At 39.4% G+C, this 24,351-nt stretch overlaps 1 protein-coding gene across 1 annotated transcript in view; it reads left to right on the forward strand.

Annotated features, from left to right (window-relative positions):
* LOC149263634 (uncharacterized) overlaps positions 1-24,351 on the forward strand; it is a 282,397-nt gene that overhangs the window by 81,977 nt on the left and 176,069 nt on the right. The gene's annotated exons all lie outside the window — the stretch shown is intronic.

Raw genomic sequence — 24,351 nt, forward strand, 5'->3', positions numbered from 1 at the left:
GAAGTGCTAATCAGTAAGGGCTAGTTCATTAGGTGAATGGATCCCTAGCAAGCATCGTCAACAATCATGTACAAAGGAGTTTAGCATGTAGGTTCCCTTTTTCTCTAATTGTATTATGATTTATCATAAAAAATGGAGGTGACAAAATTGTATCTTGTGCACTGTACCTCCATCTTTGTTGACCATGTGTATATATGTAAATATGACAGCTGAATAAGAGCTTCATGACATTCCGTGTGTTGTCATGAATGTTGTTGTGATTGTTCTTCATTTTCTTCTATTTATTTAAGCTATGCCCACACACATTATTTCTTGTTAGTCTATTTCTTTGTCATTACTCTAACTTGTAACTTCGGGTGAATTCACATTTAACTTTTGGCTACATTCTGAGGCTTAGTCTAATAAGGGAGATTTATAGTGTAAGGGACCAAATGGTTCATTAATTGATGTATCTATATAGAATATTACAAAGACTCATAAACAGATTGCCATACGATAATATATAAAATAATATTATAAGATTGATATGAAAAGTGATGTTTGATACAAACACTTGTAGTTGTGATGTTATAAATACCATTGAATGGTCATGAGAATGAACGGATATGCCTTTGGGAGACCTAGTTTTACTTATTATATTATATGTGTGTTACAAATATACCAGATTCACCTTGTTATATGGGATTTTCATGATTGCGGACAAAGGTGCATTCCCTAGATCTAGTGGTCTTATCTAGAACAACAAAAGACAAAAAGATTCAAGTTTTTCTTAGAGAAATTAGAAAATGGGAAAGAAGCCTACCCAAAATCTGTAGCCAACTTTCCTTTCCTCCTTGCTTGTAAGCTCCAACTCTAGCTCCAAGTGCTATAATTAGAACTTGCACACATGACTAAAACAAGCGAAGGAACCACAATTCACGTAGCATAATCTAAAATCTTTATTCAATGAGTCAGCATGGCATTGAAATACATGAGTGCAAACATAACACAACAAATATAGCAAAACAATATGCTCTTTGTATTAACAAGTATAGGAGAGAGTTACAATCATAAATAGAAGTTTGACTTTGTAGATGTCTCCCCAAGTTGACTTGTCCTTCTTTGTCACAAAGCACACCTCAACATCAACCCTGATGCATGAATATGGTAACTCCTTTAGGCTCAAAGCAACAACATGAGGGCACTGTCAATCTCCAAAAGCCAACCCTAATGCTATGGAAGGTAGTAAATATATAGGGTAAGAGTAGTAGTTTATGATTTACCATTCTAGGCTTGAGATCCAAATATCATGGGAGGATGAGCTCAAGGGATAAGAAATAGGTCCATTATAGTAGGATCAGATAGGAATTTGAGATCTCTATCCATGGTAAATAGTTTAAACTACCTTGGAAGCTTCTAGAAGGAGAGGTTTCAAAAATATTTTTTAATATTCCCGAAATTCTAGAATCAGCGTAGTTGCTCAGTTATGCAGGGTACACTGCAGTGCACCCTTAGAGAAGGAGAAACTGTATTGCAACGCAATTGGTCAGTATGCAAGGTGCACTGGGTCCAAAATTAGGGTTTAGGGCCTCAAAACTCAGTTTTTAAGTGTTGCAAGTCAAGGAGAGGCTTAGGGCTTTGCAGAGGGATAATGACAAAGTGTTCAAGGATGTTGATTGATCCCGTTTTTAGGTTTATTGAACAGATGTGACAAAATGGCCTATAACAGATTTTCCCCTAAAGTACAAAGTTAGAAGCAGTGGCTGAGAACTGAAGTGCTTTACCTTGTGACAAGTTTAGATCAAGAATCAATTGGTTGAGATCATCATCTGTTACAATACATATTCATCATGATATCATTGCTGAGGGAGGCATAACCATACTCAGCATATAAGCCATATTACATGTACAATGATAAAAAAGTCTCGTCCACTGATGACAAAGTGTGGACCCTGTTGGAGGATGTAACTAGGTTTGGTCTTCATAAATATATTTAAGTCATTATGTAATGTACTTGTCAAAAGAATCAAAACAATTTTTATTATTATTGTTACAATGACTTATTAAAGCATGAGTTTCATGCTTGGGTCATCTTTTAATTAGTCAAAGTCCCCATTGTGGACTCCTAGGATTTATATTGAGTCATTAGAGTCATTGTACATTTTATGAGACCCTTCTTGGGCTTTTGAATAATGTAAAAAGATTTATTATTGAGTCAAATTAGGTATTTGACAACTCCACACCAAGTCCACCTTAAATAGGGAAATTCGACCTCACCGCGAGCCTATATATACAAGTAGATCGAATTCATTTGGAGCATTCACTGACTCTCACACAAGTTTGATATCCAAAAGAAAGAGCTCGAAAAGTGTGAAGTAGGAAAGAAGGCTAAAAGGAGTGTGAAATTGGAGAAGAAGGGAGAAGAAGGCAAGATCGAAATTTTGGGCTATCTCTCTCTCTCTCGTGTGGGTTCCTCTAGGAGATCGAAGTCTTTCTTGTCAAGTCGAAGTTTCTGCTGTTGCCATTTGCTGGGTCAAAGTGCTGCTGCTTCAAGGTCGAAGTTCTGGGTCAAAGTTGTTGGAAGAGGACGCTGACTTGGTGGTTGGAGGAGGTCTGTGTCTAGGTTGAAGAGTCTCAAGAAAACTATTGAAGGAAGATATTTTGACTGGGTTTTCCCCTAGATAAGGGGTTTTGCCCTGGCAGAGTGCCTACATCTTGTGTCTTGTGTTTTTGTGATCTTCATACACACATAATTTGGTAATTGCTTGATGAAAGATAATATAACAAAGAAGTAAAAGAAGCCAACATAATTCACAAGTAATTATCAAGAAAGAGAAATATAACCCTAACTCTACTAGTATTGATTTCTCAACAGATCCATGCTTGGATGATTCTCTGAATGATCATAACCATCATACTCGATGACCTTAGTATGAATCCTGAAAACGCAACTCGAATGGATGAAACTAGATCGGGGGTCTTCTATCTTGTTCACTTGATTGTTTGATAGTACGAGTCTAACCATGTGATTAAATGAACTGAAGTCGAACATGGTAGACACCATCTGATTATCGACCAGTGATGTAAGTTGTTAATAGATGTGAGAGAAACCATTGATGATAGTGGCTCTTAGTATACCATAATACAATCCATATGGTGTGAATAGATGAGTTGAAGTCGAACACCATACATAATCTTCCAGTTGGAGGTCAATGATGTAAACCTATCGCTGAAAGCAAGGAAACTTGCCATTGATGTATGCAAGCTCTAAGGTACCAAAGGGAGTTTCTAAGTTAACTTCCTAGATAATGTGTTGATGTCGACAAGAAGCGACCCGTCATAGGAGGGCCTTGATGTGTCTCCCATCAACGACATGAAACGAGTATCAAGATTTGAGACAAAATAACGCTGATGTGGAGCTGGTTCAGGAACAACAGACATGAAACGAAGGCTTAGGAGCATCGTAGCAGATATCAACTAAGGGACTTCTCTTGAACATACCGACGACACTTCATGGAGTTGGCAGCATTGATTCAAAACTAATTATGGAGGCTTTTGATATGGTGTGACTAACCAAAGAGGCAAGCAGATTTCCAACCCAATAATCACGGAGATGAAGTGGAAGAGTGTCATGTTCAAGAGCAACTTGCTGCCATTAATAGGTCAAGTACCCTATTTTCCTAATTTCCCCAACCATTTCTGGTCAATACCTCTTTATTTTTGACAAGCTTGAGGAGGATAAAATATGCTTGATCTATAAGTTCATCCTTCAGATGAATCCTTCTGAGTATTTTTAACAAACCTTGAGAAGGGGTGATTTGGTCTCGTCATGCTTGATAAGTCCAACGCTGTTTGATGTTTTTACGAGTCCAGCGAAGGTGTAACTCAACTCCTTTTTCATGTTTAGAGAGTTTGAAAAAGAGGCGAAAAAAACTCGGCGAAAAAAACTCCAAAGGTTCCTTTTCATAAAATTGTGTCTTGAGTCTGACTAAGGTATTCCTTTCTCGTAGATGGTCTATATCAATCTGAAAAGGGGTTAAACTTATACTGGGCATACGCCTTTTCATTTACTTTAATGAGTTCAAAATGACAAGTGCTTGGCAATCTTTTCATGTTTTGGGAGTTTGAAAAGAGCTAAAAGAGGACTCCTCTTGGAGGAATGAGTGGTATAAAGGTTAGCAACTGGTTCCGGTCATGATTGAACTGCTCAAAACATGTAGAGGTCATTGGGTTGGCTAAGAAGACCACTCATTGCAGCTATTTCTTGGGAAAGGGTAAAACAACGAAGTGAAAGCATATTATCGGCCAAGCAGCTGGTGACAATGGAATGAAAAAACCAAGGCTCATCTGGCAGAAACAGGTTGATAAAAATGGCAATCACGAGAAATAGGATGAGAATGGTTTCATTTTTACACAAGCTTGAAACATGTGGAAACTATGCTTGAGAATACTTGAAGATGGTTTCATTTTTTCACAAGCTTGAAACATGAGAAAAACTATGCTTGAGAGTGGTTTCATTTTTACACAAGCTTGAAACAGAGAAAAACTATTCTTGAAATAAGTTTGCATGCCCCCAACATAATGACTCAATTCTAGGCACATGCCCCCCAAGCTTCATTTCATTCACCTAAGTAGACTACTGGTTACTAATAGGTGGATGGAATGAAGGTTCATTTACGAGATCAAGTGAAAGACTCGACTGAGAATTTACGAGATCTAATCAAAGACTCAAATTGGAAGGGTATTTGTTTCATTTTTTAACGAGCTTAACACAGGAAAAGAACTATGCTCAAAGGACCTTGTTTCATGTTTTAACGAGCTAGACACAAGACAAGGAACTCTGCTCATAGGAACTTGTTTCATTTTTTAACAAGCTTGACAAAAGAAAAATAACTATGCTCCGGCTACCTTGATCATGACGTCCAGGAGGCCATGGCTTACAAGAGGTTCTCATCAGATGGGAGAACAATGTTCTAGAAGGGATACATATCAAAGGATCTAATGGAAAGATCAGATGCTAGTGCTTCCAGTACATGATGCACTACATCACCTACTAGATCATCAATAGATGCGGGCATGGAACATGTTGCCACATAATTAATCTATGGTGGGGGAGATACCATGTGAATATAAGCACTGTTACCACTCAAACTAGCAGGGGTCCTAGGAGGGGATCCTAAAGGGAAACTACTAGGTCAAGGGAAACAATGGAGCGATAGCCCAGTGTCACCTCAGCTAAGGCTCCCTGCTCTTTACGGACTTTCACCGATGGGAGGATACCCAACATCAAGGGGAATCACTAGATGAATAGGATAATAAGAAGATAAGGAGTGATTCCTAAGGCCTATTCACAAGAGAGACTTAATTGTCTGGCTTTCTTGCTTGGGAAGTAAGGTGATAGGCTCTATAGGAAGGGCTAAAGGGATTCTGAGGCTAGGGTTTGGGAATATATCTTGTAAAGATGATTCCTAGGCCTAGAAATCCTTATGGAGAGCTGTCTTTGTATGATCTTTGTGGAATTGGAGCTGTTAGGTTACGGGACCACACTAGACCAAGTAGACCTAAAATTAGGTCAAGGAAGTGGAATTGATCACCAAAGGAGAGGCTTGACCTAATTGTGGATGAGAAGAGGATCAATGGACAAATCTTCTTGGAATAAAGTGCAATGATCCAAATGAGACTAGCTAAGGGAAGCCTAGGGTAAGAGATGATCCTTGGGCTAGGGCTTACAAATATTTGGAGATCCCATGGTCGTAATTTCATGAAATTTGGAGGGCCTCTAGAGGAAACCCTAGCGTAGTAATGGGAAGAGATCAAAGTCTTTTGATGGTTAGAATGTGAGATAATTGATCCCCTAGATGACCTATGGAGGTTAGGCCTAGAAAGAGGATGAGTGGTGAGAGAAATATGCGTTTAAACTTTAAAGTGATCACCTATGGAAGGATCGATGCGTTATCCTTTGGGGAAGATGGAGTCAGGAGAATTTATGGTTTGGAAGAGGTTCACCCAATCGAGGAGGTCATCAAGCAACTTTGCATGGCATTAGGGCATGGGAGTAGCTGCTTGAGATCTTTACACTTCGATATGCAGTAAATGATGACTTATCAAGGTATATTTGACAAAATAACCTCTAGGAATATTCACCCATTCATACATGGCCCATGCAATGATGCAACACTATAAAGGAACAAAATCTCCTCAAGGTTGTACAAGAAAGCAGTAAATTGCAGACTTGTAGAGTGAAAATCCCAGCAACATTCATTTGAGGAAGTGGACAAGAATAAGCATGAAAAAAGATTACTTACATGTACAAAAGAGTATATCCAATCATCATATTATGCCAATAATGAAGCTCCAAGACAAGAGAAGTAGATCCAAACATCAAAATTCATCCATAACATCCAAATTCGTCCTCGAAAAGGGAATGCCAAGTTTACAAGAGCTACTAATTCCCAATCCAAGTGATGATGATTAGAATGAATCACCTCACTTCTATTTATACAATCACCAATGAGTTCGATTTTCTAATTAGGCCTATTTGAGCCCTAAATAATAAAATAATGTGCAATAATAATATTCCTTGGTGACAAGTCCACCAAGATAGCTCAATAACATAATAATAAGCCTCTCAAGAGGGCCAAATAATCAATAAAGTGAGTCGTTGGGCCTTTGAGGAGGCCTAATGAAGTCCAAAATGTGCCATGATGTGAGAATGGACCTCAAACATAGTGGACAAGGGGTTGGCCGTGTTAGAAAATTGAAAAGGTAGAAAGATTTTCTTATATAGATAATTACTTGTAATACTTTTATCTTTTAGTTCATCAAGCAATTGCCAAAACAATAGCACAAAGACACCAGATATAGGCGGACAACAAGGGAAAAACCCTATCTAGGGGAAAACCAAGTCAACAAGTCTTCCTTAATAACTTCTTTGAGATAATCCAAGACTCTTGACCTAGACCCCAACTTCCTCCACACCAAGTCATCCCTCTCTTCCCTCTTGCAGATGATAGCCCTTAACCAAGAACTTTGACCTAGCAGCAACAACTTGTAGCAGCAGCTTCAACCCAACAACTGGCAGCAACAACAAATTCGACTTGGCAATAAAGACTTCGATCTTCCTAGATACTTCACTTGGGTGAGAGATAGATGGCCCAAAACTTCGATTTTGATGTCTTCTTCCTTCCTTCCAAATTTCGTACCCTTTTTCCAGCTCTTTTCCAACTTCGCACTTTTTAGCTGCCTTGGCTTGTAAGTCGAACTTGTGTGTCTCAAATGAATTTCACTGCACTGTATATATAGCCTTCTAGTGAGGTCGAATTATGCTTCTTGAAGCCGACTTGATCTCCTTGAGGCCAACTTGGTATGGAGGGGATAAATAACATATTTGACTCGAGATTAATTCTTTTTACATGATTCAAAAGCCCAAGAAGGGTCTCTTTAAATGGACAATTACTCTAATGACTTGGAATAAATCCTAGAAGTCTTCAATGGGGACTTTGACCTAAAACATGATGACCCAAGCATGAAACCCATGCTTTAATAAGTCATAGTAATAATAATAAAAATTTCTTCTTCATTCTCTTGATAATTACATTTCATTGTGACTCAAATACATTTATGAAGACCGAACCTAGTTACATTTTTCAACAGGCCCTTTGTTTCCAAGCAAATCCCTGTGGTGCCCCCAAGTGGCTGTGAGGGTCACAAGGACATCCTCATGGGTCTCCAAGTGGATAAAAAATGCATGTAAACCATCTGTAAGGGCTAGGATGATGTCATAAGCCTTTTGTGGTGCTCATTTGGACCCCGGATCATCTGCCAAGTGTATGATGCAAGTGTGGAGCTGACTGGGCATGGTTAACTGTTAGGTTTTGGTATGTTCTATGCTAGAGCAATTTATTTAAATTTTCACAGTTAGCAATCACATCAGCATTACGATAAACTGCAGATAGAACATAAATATAAAACGCAGAAGACAAGCCAAGGCAAGAGGACACAAGATATGGCGCGAGCCAGGGACAAACCCCACAATGTGTGGGGAAACCCTTTGATCAATTCTTCTTTTATGTTCTTCAAAGTTCAACAGAGAAAGCAAGAGAGATAGTACATTTACAATAGAAGTCAACACTTTGACTTTTGATATTTGCCGAGATCAGTTGAAGACATATTGCTTCAACTGATTCTCTAAGGTGACTCCTTCACCTATCATAGTACTGCATCTCATCCATTTGCCGCACCTTACCGTGTAGTATCATGCTGCCTCATCACCATGCTGGACCTAGGTGACTGAGCTGCTCTCATCTTCATGCTACTCATCTTGCTGCATCTTCCATGGTCTCATTCATCATCAAGCTGCCCATGCTTATGATTACATTCACCATGATGTTGCCCATGCTCCGTGTATCATTATGCTGCCCATGCACATGATCTCATACATCATGCTACCCATATATATCAAGTTGTCCATATATATCATGCTACTCATGATCTCATCTCTATGCTGCATTATGCTTGATCTACATCATGATGCTGCTCATGCCATATATGTTTTGTGCCATATTATACATAGTGTGTCTTTCATGCCATGTCATGCCATAACATGTCAATGAATATGCTGACACAATTCCACTGAAGATTGTTACAGTCATACCATTGACTACTATATTAGCATTACTGCCCATCAAGTATGCACTGTGATAGATGACAACGTATAGTCATAGTTGTGCGTATATAGTTCATTGTTGTGTGTATAGAGCATTGCCAATGAAGTAGATGTTTCCATACCTGACTGCGTTTCCCATATAGACTGTGTTATATCATTACAGAGTGCTGTGCGTATATGGTCATGACATTCTTCATAACGCATATATATACAATGGATTAGGGTTCATGTAGTTGTGCGTTTGCTATCACATGTAGCTGTGCGTTTGCTCCATGACTGCATGTGGAGTTCCTTTGACTATGTAACAATATCTATCTGCACAGAAAGGTCTTTATGACTGCATATTTATGCCTTGCATATTAAAGTCTACAAGATAGTGATTGAGTGCGTATAAACTGCGGGTTTCTTCATATCACAGCGGCTCCTCTTCCAATCTCAGAACCATATGGTTGCTTCTGGACAACATTCCCTTGACTGCGTTAATAAATTGATTGCTAGCTCAGTGTATAGGGTTTCTATTGACAGTGTAATTGTCTTCAGCATGAACAGCGTGCAGGTTGTTTCTGGACAACGTTCCCTTGACTACGTTACTAACTTCATTGTCGGCTCAACATATAGGGTTTCTATCCACAGCGTAATAGTCTCCAGCATGAATCAACGTGCAGGTTGTAACGTTTCCTTGACTACGTTAATAACTTCATTGACTGCGTTGAATACCAGCCTATAATATCCTCAACGTATCCATTATGAATAGCGTAATCATGAACAGATCATGACTGCGTTGGATGAGTCTTTATTCACTGCGTCGAATATCTCCCATGACTGCGTATAAGGTCTTACATTCTAGCGTATGAGATATCTCCATTTGACAACGTGTAGGTGTCTCTGTTTGCTGCATAGATCGACCTGCGGCTAGGGCATCACCATAAGGCCAGCGTATCTTTTGGTTCTCTCCTTCCAAAAACCCAGATGTGGAGAGGAGATCACCTCAAGGATACATATTCAAAATGACATCAAATACTCATCTATTTATACTAAAATGAGGATGATGAATAGACACGTCGGTTGGGCTTCTAGATCCTACATAAGAGCTGGTCGGCTTGATAATAATTACATAGACAAAATAAATTCATATCTCCATAAATACTTATCGGAATCGGATGATCTTTGGATCAATCCTACACCTCTCGACGAGAGGGATCCAATACCTCTCGACGAGAGGGATCCAATAAAAATATCAGCTGCCATAAATAAGCCGACCCACATGGAGTTTGGCCCTAGTTGCCAATTTAACATTAACCAGGTGCATCATCCTCATCCAAAAGGTGCAACATGAGAAATCAATGAGTGGTGCTGGGGATCCATGAAGTACTCTCTGCTATGGTCGAGGCCCATGGCTCTCAATGCCCACCCTACAAGTGCCAATGTGACCCTTTGGAGGGCCAAGACCCCGTATAGGGAGACCAACCCCCAAATGGAGAACCAACTGTAATCCTGCATAAGATCCAATGCGTCCCCTTTCCCTCCAATACAACAAATTATTAGAATAATCAAGTAAAAGAGCTTAAAGTCATGGAACCAATGGGGCACTTCATGTTGGCATGCCCTTCCATAGTGGGCTTTGGTAGGTGTTGTCGCACAGATTGTCACGACAACGCTCAGACCGGGGGCTGTCACCCTGATCCCCGATCTCTCCGTTTAAGCCTGTCTCCCGCGGCTAAGGGGGGTAGACCCTATGAGATGATGAAGACCAACTGTGGACCAGTTGGGTTGGGAGACACGAAGAAACAAGCACTAAATTGATTTTGTTAAGTTAAAAGACCAGTGCCTTGTGGAGTTAATGTTTAAACGATTAATTATCAGATGCTGCAGAAATATAAACCATGTAGAGCAATCATTTATCATCAAAGCTTAACTTTTACCAGATACGAGATAATCAATAAATGCTTAATGGTTTGAAGATACTCCAGCAATTAAAATTTCGAAAGATAAAGTGCTTCAAACAATCACGTAAGATGCTAGCCAGATATTACATTCATATAGTTAATCTTTGAATGAACATTTAAGCATGATAAACATTAATTCCCACGTCAAAATTTTAGCCTTAGCAGAAAAGATAAAACATAACAAATTCCTGAGCCAAGACTGAAACTGGCAAAATACTTTCAAAAAATATGATTTTATGTTTTTCAAAGAAAATTAAAGACTAAATAAAAAATTCTAAACAAAACTAAACTAAAGGGAACATTTTTATTTTTTTATTTTTTATTTAAATCAAACAACTAACTGAATCTAAAATCCAAATTAAAAAGAAAAAGAAACTTTTATATCTTTTTATATTTTATATTTTTTTTTATGATTTTAAAATTTTAAATTTAAACAAAAATTAAATCTAAACGAAATAACTTAAACCCTAAAATAAGAATATATAAATCTAAAACGATAAAATGATCAAAGATTAAAATTGCTTAACTCCAAAACTATACGGCAATTAAAAAAAAATCCTAATCTTAAAACTTAAATTTCGAATTTGGAATTAAAACCTGATAATAAAATAAAAAAGAAGCGATAATCGTATCAAGCTTGAGACCAAAAGGAAAACCTGAAAAAATTACGTAACCTTGGCAGCTTAGTCACGCACATCGTTCATTGTTTACCCCACGTATTTGATCCGCCGCTTTTGTATGCGAAGATGTGAACCCAGCTAACCGAGCATCAAATCAATGCATGGACAGCAGCGTGAAGAGCTTACGCTGGAGGCGGAGAGGTTTATTGTAGCGAGGAACGCAGGCCCACACATAGATCAGAATCGACTTTGTTTTATTGGCTTTTCTCTGCAGGCTAACGACATGAGGATGATTGAAAAACTGTGTGCTGATTGAAGCTTGCTGAGGGATAATGCAGGTGAGAGCGTTGTCAGCGTAGGAGGGCAAATGGGAAAGACGCAAGGGGAGTGGGATTGCAGGTGAATGGAGCTGCAACGTAGGTCGAAAGGAAACGAGGGGAATAAGCTGCGTGCAGCGTGATAGAGTGAATGGAGGACGCAGCGTGTGACGACAGCGTTTGGGAGGCTTGATGAGAAAACGCAAATTAGATGCAGGCCAGGACAGGTGGAGAAGAAACTGCGATGGGAGATATGATTTGCTGTGGTGAGGATGGACGTGGGTAGCTGCAATGATGGCTTGGATTGCGGGAGAGATGGAAGAGTGCAGCTGCGTGAAGGCTGATAAAAGACTGCGGGTTTTCTTTGCAAATCCCACCAGGCAACCCACAATTCAAGAAGATACTTTCCAGGGACCTTGATGAAATTACTTGAGCCACTTATCTTCAGTTTTTTGCAGATGAAACCCTCGCAAAAGATTTCCAGATCTGAAGGCAACAAAAAAAAATTAAAACCCTTGAACAACCAAAACAGAGACCCTGTAAAAACTAATTTTCCACAAGAATTTATCTCAGACCTGCAACCTGCAAATGGAAAACAAAAAAAATCCGGAAAGTATATGCAAAGATTAAAAATGAAACCCTACAAACCGGTCCAAAATTACAAAATTATAGCTCTACAACAGCCAGATTTGCCAGTTATCATCAATAATATTTTTAGAACTTCAGATTTACTATGAAAATACTTTAGAAATCTCTCATGGAAATCAGAAAACAAACTTAAATAATAAACCCAGGATCGAAACTGGCTGGGCTCTGCAAGAAAATGCTTGCGGGAGTTGGCTGGTTCAGCCGAGAACTTCCCCAAATGCCCACTGGTTTTCTTCGAGAAGGGTTTCCTACACAACTCACTTCAACCATCAATAAAGAGAGAAAAAGCAGTACTAGATCTCAAAAGCAATGGAGATACCTGCCATTATTTTAGAAAATCTAATACCATTCAAACCCTAGCAAGTGAACAAGATACCTATGCTCAACAATACTCTTCAATAAGCTGTTACTAATGGCTGAAAATTAAAATATGCAGAAAGTAAAATAGCTCACAGCACTTCCAGTGAGTAACACCAGCAAGATTTCAACCCCAAAGTCTTTCTTTATTAGCACCATAAAAAGTTTACAAGAGAGCTTCTTCAGCACAAGACTCATAGATCGAATGATCTCAGATGACCCCTAGGACCCTATTTAAAGGAAAAATCCCCAACAGCTAGTTCGAGTGATCCATGTCAAAATGATCTTGACCGTTGATGAGGATCAAAATATCTCTTAATCTCATCCGTCGAATTTTTAATGCATTAAAAAATTGAAATTCTGCATTTATTTACTCAAAAATATTATTTTATTATTATTATTATTATTTTTTTAAGTTTTTATTTTATTTTATTTATTTATTTTTTAATTTTTATTTATTTTAATTTTTAATTTTTTTATATCTTTTATATATATATTCTTTTTTTATTGTTTTTTATCTTTTCAATTTTCAATTTTCAATTTATTTTTTAAATGGATCCTCGAATTTAGCCTTTGGAAAAATCACCTAGGACCTAGGACTTAGGACTTATGAGGGGGTTAAAACATTTTCTAACCCTCAAGACACTTTACATCATGACTTTTACAATTTTACATCTCAAAGGGGGAAAACCCATTTGACATAGACCCTCATAAACCACCCAGTTCTGCGACACAACTATAATCTAGCAGATTAACACACTAGGATTCTCCTAAGATTCTAGTGACAAAATCCATTCCGGCTTTGGGGTTAGGCTGAAGGAAAACTCTGCCGATCATAGATCGGTGAGACGAAAAACCTTTCAGAACGTAGATTATCACTAGAAAGTTAGGTCCACCTAGGAAATTTACATACATGACTCATATCTGCTAAGATTATTTACAATTTATACATGCAGACTGGGTTTACAACATAATATGATCAACTCGATGATGACTGTTGAATGGCACGGACATGTTGATCAAGCGCTATCCCTTTTTGCGGAAAAAGGGGGTGTACTGCTATGGGTAGTTGACAGGTAGTGGTCAACAGTAGGTACAAATGTCTCCAAGCTCAATAGGGGGGTAATCAAGGACCCTATTAGGTGGTTTCAATTTTCAACCTTTAAAGGGGGTGACATGTCCATGGTATATCCCTCAAGTGGTAGGTGGAAAATGATATAGTAATGGAATGGGGTGGGGAACAGGGTAATCATCTTGACCACATGTCATGCTGCAAGGGTAGCTATAACAATGGAAGCCCACACCTAGGTATATGAGTGTAGGAGGGAGCAAATCGTGGTACATGAGTTACCTTGAGCTTTGTTTTTCCACCCTTTTTCATATGCCTTTTGCGTTTGATTGATTTTTCTTCATAATTGCTTGGGGCTCAAGAGGATGAGAGCATGATGTGTAGTATATAGCAGTGGATACCCCCTTAAGGTGGAATAGTTCATCGCCCACCAGCAGTTGGGATAATCATGGGTTCCTTAATGATGGAGGGGGCTCATCTAGGGCCCATAGGAACTAAGGTGATGGCCATGGATAAGGGGTATAACTCATGTTTGGCTTTTGCCGACGTGCTAAATTTGTCTGTCTTGACCATCTTTTGCATTTTGTGGTACATTTCCTGTTGAGAGTGGCCAAATTATGCTTTTCTTGTTCTTTTTAGCTGCATCAACCTCCGGGGCATCGTTCCAGGCCCAACCCAAGGTGTGGACAAGGGGAAAGAGATGAATGGGGCTAAAATGAGTGGAAAGGAGTGATGTATATGGTGTTGGGAAAGCGGGATCACGGAACTAAAGTGGAGATTTCCCATGTAGTGCCAACCCTAAAGCTAATGGGCAATAAAGGAGACCCCACGAGACTAGGATACAAGGCTAACCACGAGATCGGGCAGTGGAGACAAGAGTACAAACCTAACCCACTAATTCCGCCGAATCTCCCCACCAATCCATGCCCAAAAGTGCCCATGAAAAGTAAGGATAATTACTCAGCTATACCAATGAAAACCCCTACCTTTGGGGTCGGGAGGCTCATCTTCAAACATACAATCATGACAAGTGGGCAAGGGACCACATGGTTGGCTTAGGTGGTAGAGGTAATGGCACATCGAGCTATCTGGTGGCTGCAAGGGGCTGTCGGTTGTCGACTGAGGACCATTTAGAAGATAATTTTTCTCCATAGGTGGTGGGTAACATCTGGTTCCAACTGGGACATGATCTCTCAAGAAAGTGTGCGAAGCTACTTGAACATGAGGCTATGAGATTACTAACAATCTCTTGGTACCACAAATCTGTTACTTGCACATATCAAAGACCAATCACATGGGGCAACATGTTTTCGTGGTGTGTTATGATCACCCATGCTTAATATTAGGCTGTAAAAATCAACAAGAAAGTGAAAATATGTAGATTTAATCTAAATGCAACTAATCTATCGTTAAAACATTATATGATGTTAGTTCTAGTGAGGAAATGAGCATGTGATGCATCCTACTCTAACATGCATATAATACAATGTCAAGTGTCAAGGAAAGGGGTGATACGACTTAACTTGATCAGTTGTGGGTATTGGGTTTTTATCTACCAAGACCACATCTCCAACCTTGTATTCTCTTTTGGGCTTCCACTTTTTGTTTTCTTTGTGATTTGGTCGCTTGAGAATACAAACTTCTTGTGAAGGGAGAATGGGAGAAGGCTTCTCAACCTCTTATGTCTTGTAATATGGAATTGGCCCTGACTTGACCACATGAGTATGGTATGTAGGTTCTCTATAAAGTATGAAGGGGGTCCCATCAGATTGTGGAATGGTGACATATGACAAATCCATTTGAAGTTGGCCACCAACGGTGGCTCCCCATTTCCTTGATAACAACATCCCCCAAACATCAGGGATATCTATGACCACAACATCCATAAGCAATGATATATTGAGGTTCATAGCTAAAGAAACCTTAAGGTCCTTTATGAGGCCTTCCACTTCTACGGGTTTGGAGTAGAAGCCACACACACTTTTATAACTTTGAGTGATGTTAACACCCAATTGCTTCATGACGTTTAATGGCATGATTTTGCAGAAGCCCTGGAGTCTAACATGCAATTATGTAATAGAAGGTCATTTACGACTAAGGTAAAAAAGGATGGCCTATGTCGAGGGTTTAGATTGGTAAGGTACATGTTTTGTAATGCTATGGGTAATTCCTCCCTTTCAAAGCCCAGGGACTTATTAACTTGCCATTATTGTCGCGGAAGTTTCACATTCTCCTTTAATGGAACTGGCATGGTCATCTTTCCTATAGCAGTTTTTAAGTCAATATCAAGCTCAACCTCTTTACCTTTATCCCTTTGGTAGACTCTTTCTTTTGAGACTTTTTTTAGAGGATCCTTCTTAGGGGGATCTTGAAGGAGAGGTTCTTTGTGAAGGACTTGGTTAGGAATCGAGTCATGTTTGTTGGTTTCCTTGGAGGATGTGGGGTTTTTATTGTTGTCTTTTCATGAATATTGGACCCCTTTGAATCTTCTTCTCTCATCAACGTTGAGGATTGGTTCTTTCTTCTCTTCTTTAATAGTGACCTCACTAATGGGAGGATGAGTATATGAACCTCCAAGCAAAATGTTGAAGGCTTTGGATTCTACGAGATTAGCCTGCTCTTCAAATTCTTTATCATCACTTTCGTCATCATCACTTCATCTTCGGAGGATGAATCTCGCTCCACAGTGTTTGTTGGAGCCAAAGTGTTGGGGACTTGAAGTGAGCTTGGCCTATCCTCCTCATTTTGATTCCTACGGAAAGGCTTCCCATTTGGGATATAGCTTGATTTTTGGGCCCTTTCCAAGGTGGTGAGCTTGTTCATGTAGAGCCTATCTTATGAATTCATTTCTTCATTGAGCTTTTCCATTTTCTTGAGAAGCACCAAAAGGGTTTCTTCATGTTGATCTTTGGGTATCTCTTCTTGGCTTCAACCTTAGCCCTGGGGTGTTCATCAACATCCATCTTGGAGTTTCGTAGGTTTTGTTCAATTTCCATAGCTACATGTTTAGCCTCAGCAAAGGTTTTAGGTTTCTTATCCCTCAATGCATAGGTTAGGTGGCCACCCACAACTTTGATAAATTTGTCAAGTATGTTAGTATCAGGGGGTCTCAAATGGTTAGGGATGTCCCTAACTACCCTGTCGAATTTTTGGATAAATTCTTTGATGTCTTCCCTTCTCCTACTTATTTGATAAAACTTCTCAATGTTGAAGGTTCCTTGTGCATCACATGACCATCTCCTTGTGAACATATCCTCAAGTTGGTTAGAGTTGTCAATGCATCTTGGGGGAAGACTAAGGTACCATTCCCTTGCTTTTCCTTCAAGAGATTCAAGAGACAAAGCAAAAAGCATCATGATCCTATCTTCGCCAAATATCAATCTAGGAAAATGTTCCAATAGAATTCTTCAATATGGTCGTGGGCACTTATGGTAGCATCTCCTTTTAACTTGGGCAACCAATTATTGTATTTCTTAGGTAAAAGTTTGGAGTCATTACTCAAGTTTAGAGGGGCAAAGACACTAACCAAATGCCTTTCACTTCTAGTCATTTTTGTTTGGTCTTGGTTTGGATCAGTGCTAGAACTAGTTGCCATCTTTGGGGTGGGATCATTGACCTTTTCAAATTCAAGGAGAAGAGCGGTTCTAACAGGTGATGGAGTTCGTTCTTCCCTTCTTGTAGCAGCGCTAGTTATAGGAGGAATGTTGTCACCTTCAAGCAAACTAGGGGTTTGGACAATGAATGGAGTCACTAGAGGAATATTTGAAATGTCGTCAATGAATCAATTCCACAATGACTCACTAGGGAGGTAGATCTGCTTCCTCCTCGACAACATCAAAATGTTACAACTCAAAGTAGTAGGGGTCTTAGGAGGGGATCCTAAAGGGAAACTACTAGGTCAAGGGCAACAATAGAGCGATATCCCACTATCACCTTAGCTAAGACTCCCTGCTCTTTACAGGCTTTGACCGATGGGAGGAGACCCAGTATAAAGGGGAATCACTAGATGAATCGGTTAATAAGAGGATAAGAAGTGATTCCTAAGGCCTATTCACAAAAGAGGCTCAATTGTATGGCTTTCTTGCTCAGGAAGCAAGGTGACAGGCTCTCTAGGAAGGGCTAAAAGGATTCTTGAGGTTAGGGTTTGGGAATATATCTTGTAAAAATGATTCCTAGGCCTATAAATCCTTATGGAGAATTGGTCTTTGTATGATCTTTGTGGAATTGGAATTGTTAGGTTGTGAGACCACATGAGACCAAGTGGACCCAGAATTAGGTCAAGGAAGTGGAATTGATCACTCAAGGAGGGGCTTGACCTAATTGTGGATGAGAAGAGGATCAATGGACAAATCTTCTTGGAATAAAGTGCAATGATCCCAATGAGGTTACTAGCCAAGGGAAACCTAGGGCAAGAGACGATCCTTGGGCTAGGGCTTGCAATATCTAGAGATCCCATCGTCAGAATTTCATGAAATTTGGAGGGCCTCTACAGGAAACCCTAGTGCAGTAATGGGCAAGACATCGAAGTCTTTTGATGGCTAGAACGTGAGGTAATTGATGCCCTAGATGACATATGGAGGCTAGGCCTATAAAGAGGATGAGAGGTGAGAGAAATATGCGTTTGAACTGATCACATATGGAAAGACCAGTGCCTTATCCTTCGGGGAAGATGGAGTCAGGAGAATTTATGGTTTGGAAGAGGTTCACCCAATCAAGGAGTTCATCAAGCAACTTCGCATGACATTAGGGCATGGGAGCAACTGCTTGAGATATTTACACTTCGATATGCAGTAAATGATGAGTTACCAAGGTATATTTGACAAAATAAGCTCTAGGAATATTCACCCATTCATCCATGGCGCATGCAATGATGCAACGCTATAAAAGAACAAAATTTTCACAAGTTCATACAAGAAAGCAGTAAATTTCAGACTTATATAGGGAAAATCACAACAACATTCATGTGACAAACTAAATGATAAGAATAAGCATGAAAAAGATTACTTACATGTACATAAGAGTATATCCAATCATCATATTATGCCAATAATGAAGCTCCAAGACAAGAGAAGTAGATCCAAACATCAAAATTCATCCATAACATCCAAATTCGTCCTCGAAAAGGGAATGTGAAGTTCACAAGAGATACTAAATCCCAATCCAAGTGATGATGATTAGAATGAATCATCTGACTTCTATTTATACAATCATTAATGAGTTCTATTTGCCTAATTAGGCCTATTTGACCCCCAAATAATAAAATAATGTGCAATAATAACATTCCTTGGTGACAAGCTCACCATGATAGCTCAATAACATAATAATAAGACTCTCAAGAGGGTTGAATGATCAATAAAGTGAGTCGTTGGGCCTTTGAGGAAGCCTAATGAAGTCCAGAATGTGGCATGATGTGAGAATGGACCTCAAACATAGTGGACAAGGGGTTGGCCCCTTGTTTCTAAGCAAATCCCTGTGGTGCCCCCAAGTGGCTGTGAGGGGCACAAGGACATCCTCATGGGTCTCCAAGTGGATTGAAAATTCCTGTCAACCATCTATAATGTCTAGAATGATGTCATAAGCCCTCTGTAGTGCTGATATAGACCCTGAATCATTTGCCAAGTGTATGATGCAAGTGCAGAGCCGATTGGGCATGGTGAACCAGGTGCATGATGCTCATCCAAAAGGTGGAACACAAACAATCAATGAGTGTTTTTGGGGATCCATGAAGTACTTTCTGTTGTGGTTGAGGCCCATGGCTCTCAATGCTCACCCTACAAGTGCCAATGTGGCCCTTTGGAGGGCCAGGACCCCATATAGGGTGACCATCCCCGAAATGGAGACCAAGCACGAAATGGAGACCCACCTACAATCTTGCATAAGGTCCAATGCATTCCCTTGCTCTCCAATACAACAAATCATCAGAATAATCAAGTAAAAGAGCTTACAAGTCATGGAACCAATGGGGCACTTCATGGTGGCATGCCTTTCCATAGTGGGCTTTGGCAGGTACAAGTGTCTCCAAGCTCAATAGGGGGTAATCAAGGACCCTATTAGGTGGTTTCAACCTTTAAAGGGGGTGACATGTCCATGGTACACCCCTCAAGTGGTAGGTGGCAAATGATATAGTAATGGAATAGAGTGGGGATCATGGGACCCAACCAGATCACATGTTATAGTGAAAGGGTACCTATAACAAGGGGAGCCCACATTTGGGTTTATGAGTGTCGGAGGGAGAAAATAGTGGTACATGAGTTTCCTCGACCTTTGTTTTTCCACCCTTTTTCATATGCCTTTTTCCTTTGATTGATTTTTCTTCATAATTGCTCGCGGCTCCACGGGATGAGAGCATGATGTGTAATATATAGCAGTGGATACCCCCTTAAGGTGTGGCAGTTCATCGCCCACCAGAGGTTGGGGCAATCATGGGTTCCTTAAAGATGGAGGGGGCTCATCTAGGGCCCATAGGAACAAGGGTGATGACCATGGATAAGGGGTAGAGCTCATGTTTGGCTTTTGCCAACATGCTAAATTTGTATGTCTCGACCATCTTTTGCATTTTGTGATACATTTCCTGTTGAGAGTGGCCAAATTATGCTTTTCCTTTTCTTTTTAGCTGCATCAACCTCTGTGGCATCATTCCAGGCCCGACCCTAAGTGTTGACAATGGGAGGGGGAGGCTAACCCTATGTGGACCTAGGGGACCCATGTGGACATAGATGGGAAAAGAGATGAATGGGGCTAACATGAGTGGAAGGGGAGTGATATATATGGTGTCGGGGAAGCGAGACCACACAACCAAAATCGAGATTTCCCATGTAGTGCCAACCCTAAAGCTAATGGCCAATAAAGGAGACCCCACGGGACTAGATACAAGACTAACCACGAGATCGGGTAGTGGAGACAAGAATACAAACCTAGCACACTCTTTTTGCCGAATTCCCCACCAATCCATGCCCAAAAGTGCCCATGATAAGTAAGGAAAATTACTCAACTATACCAATGAAAATCCATACCTTTGGGGTTGGGAGGCCCACCTTCAAACATACAATCATAACAAGTGGGCGAGGGACCACAAGGCTAGCTCAGGTGGCGGAGATAAGTGCACATCGAGGTATCTGGTGGTTGCATGGGGCTGTCGGTTGAGGACCATCCAGGAGAAATTTTTTCTCCTATATACACTACCCACAGGTGGTGGGTAACAAGGACCATTTAGGGAAGCTGTTTTATTGGGAGTCAAATTAGGACCAACGAACGAAAGTTGGTCAATGGTCTCGATTCTTCCTTCATGCGAGATACACATCACACAAAAGAGTGAAGAGACAAGAGCTCCCATGTCATAAACATAGTCATGCCCAAGGATTATGTTGAAAACTAGACATTGCTGGGTTCACTTGCAAATTTACACATTGTAAATTGTAATATTTTTATTAAAGACTGAATACTTGAATGATGCTTATATTCCCTTGGACTGTATGCCTAAATAGGCAGTGACTGGTCACGAGGGTAAATACTAAATAGTAATGTCTTTTGACAATGACTTTACACTAATTAGAAATGTTTAAATAAATAAATAATTATTTATTATTATTAAATATATTTATTCATGTTTTATTAAAATTGTTTTATGAATTATTTGTTCATAACATTGTCACTCTTAAATATTGCTTTGTCGTTAAAGCAAAGAAAACGAAGGATATTGTTGGAGGAACTTCTCTGTTTCCCATGAGGAATCTTCTTCTAGAAGTTTTTTCCATTTGATCAAGTATTCCCTTATGGTTTTGGAATGTAATACCTTCTCACGGGTCGCGAGAATACCTTCGGGTTCTAGGACAATCCTTCCTTCTTCATCGACTTCAGGTATCTCAGTTTGAGCTATTTGGTTTTGACCTAGTACTTTTTTGAGACATGAAACATGGAATACGTTGTGGATTCGACAGTTATCTGGTAGTTTCAATCCATAAGCAATGTCATTGATTTTCTTGATTATCTGAAAAGGCCCATAGAATTTCAGAGCTAACTTGTTCTTTCCTTGTTGTTTCAAGGACAACCACTTGTAAGGTTGTAGTCTTACGAAGACCCAGTCTTCTTCTTCGAATTCTCGTTCTGAACGGTGCTGGTCAGCGTGTTGCTTCATTTGATTTCTGGCAGTTGCTAGGTTTTCCCTTAATATCTAGATAATTTTTGACTTTCTTCCAAGTGTTTCTTCACTGCTTGAACCTTAGTGTCATTTAATGCAAAATCTTTCCATTTCGGGGGTTCATAACCATACAGGGCCTAAAATGGGGTCATTTTGGTTGAGGTATGATAGGTGGTATTGTACCACCATTCTACTAAGTGCAACCATTGTGACCATTTGTTTTGCTTATCAAATATGAAGCATCGTAGGTATGTTTCTAAACACTTATTTACTATTTCTGTTTGACCATCTATTTGCAGATGGTAGGATGAACTCATGTTAAGGGTTATTCTAGCTTGGTTGCAAAATTCCTTCCAGAAATTTCCCTTAAATCTTACATCTCTATCACTAACGATGACTTTAGGTAGACCATGTAGCTTGTAGATGTTTTTGCAAAAGACCTTTGCAATTTGCTTGGTTGAGTCTGTTTTCTTGACTGCCATAAAGTGTGCATATTTAGTGAGTCTATCTACTACAACAAATATCTTGTCCTTACCATCAGACATAGGTAAACCGTCAATGAAATCCATGGAGATTTCTTCCCATTTCTAGAACATGTAAGGGGTGTAACAACCCAGGAGTTGAGACGTTTTCACTTTTACTTCTTTGACAGATGTCGCATTCGGCGATGTATTTCTGAATTTCCTTACTCATTCCCTTCCAATAGAATGACTGACATGTGTTGTAGTATGTCTTAAAGAACCCAACATGCCCAACTGTAGGGGAATTATGTGATTCCTTTAGAGCTTTTATTTTAAATTTGGATGAAGGACTTAGGTAAATCCTACCCTTATACCATAGTATGTCATTTTTCCATTCAAAATTAGGATGTTGATCGATGTTTTCGATTATTGAACAAGAGTTTGGATCCTTGGCATATTCAGTTCGGATCTCATCCAACCAATTAGGGACTACTACCAATGTGGAGCAGATTGTGGAGTCTTCATCTTTATGTGAGAGAGTGTCGACAACAACATTATCCTTTTTCTTTTTGTTCAAAATTTCCATGTCAAATGCAATCAGTTTCTCTATCCACTTTTGTTGTTCTATTGATAAGGTTTTTTGTTGTAATAGTAACTAAAGATTGTTATGATCTGTGTGGATTGAAAACGTACTTCCTAATAAGTATTGACGTCACTTGCTTAACGCATGAATAATGGCTAGCATTTCCTTGTGATAGGTAGACTTCAAGCTTTCCCTTTTATTAAGCTTTCAACTTTCGTAAGCTATGGGACGATTGTCTTGCATCAATATTGCTCCAATCCCAAATCTTGAGGCATCACATTCTACCACAAACATTTTGGAGAAATCTGGGGTTGCCAAGACCGGGGTAGATGACATTATCTCTTTTAAGGATTTAAAGCATTTGTCTGCCTTCTTGTCCCTTTGAAAGGAATTTTTCTTTAGTAAATTTGTCAGGGGAGCAGTCACATGGGCGTAATTTTTTATGAACCTTCGGTAGTATCCAGTTAATCCAGATTCCAAGTAATCCCCTAGGTTTTGATATATTCTTCGGCGTGGGCCATTCTTTGATTTTTTTAATCTTGCTGGGGTCTACCTTTATTCCTTCTTTGGATATGATGTGTCCCAAATATTCAACTTCCTTTTGTCAAAAGGTACATTTTGATAATTTTGCATAAAATTGATTCTTCTCCAACACGGAAACTGCTTCTTCTAGATGCTTGAGGTGCTCCTTCCATGTTTTGCTATAAATGAGGGTATCGTCAAAGAAGACCAGTACGAATTTTCGCCGGTATGGGCGAAAGAGTTTGTTCATGGTTGCCTGGAAAGTGGTCGGTGCATTTGTTAGACTAAATGGAATTACCTTAAACTCATAATGCCCTTCATGAGTTCTTAATGCAGTCTTCTCAACGTTTTCTAATCTTACTCAAATTTGATAGTAGCCTGACCACAAGTATAATTTTGAAAAATATTTTGTGCCATGGAGTTCGTCCAACATCTCATCAATAAATGAAATGGGGAATTTGTGTTTATTAGTAATATTGTTTAATCCTCGATAATCTATACACAATCGGAAGGATTTGTGTTTCTTTCGGACTAATACCATTGGAGCCGCAATGGACTTTTGCTTTTTGTAATGACTCCACATTTTAGCAAATATTGTATTAGCCTTTCTATCTCTGTTTTATGATGATGGGGATAGCGATATGGTTTGAAATTTACAGGTGCTGCATTTGGTTTAACTTCAATGATGTGTTCGATTTTTCATTTGGGAGGTAATTTCATAGGTAGTTCCTGAAATACTTTGTCATATTTTCGGATTAGGGACGTAACTTAAGGCTATTGGTGAGTCCCTTCCATCGATAATAACTCTAATTGTTGGCCATGTGCAATGAATACCGGAGCTCCTTTGCGAATAAGTTTCTTCATTTGTTGTGCAGATATGATTTGGGTAGGAGCCTGGAACCCGAACAATTTATACTTTCTTCCATTCCACTTGAACTTAATGAATTGTTTCTGGTGGTTTGCAGAATATGTCCCCAATGTTTGTAACCATTGTATTCCTAGGACGACATCTACACCTCCCAAGGGAACTGTGTAAAAGCTAGACTC

Source organism: Pinus tabuliformis, chromosome 6 (assembly GCF_031772625.1).
Source record: "Pinus tabuliformis cultivar Carrire ecotype Pingquan chromosome 6, CPIR1, whole genome shotgun sequence".
Taxonomy (NCBI): Eukaryota; Viridiplantae; Streptophyta; class Pinopsida; order Pinales; family Pinaceae; genus Pinus; species Pinus tabuliformis.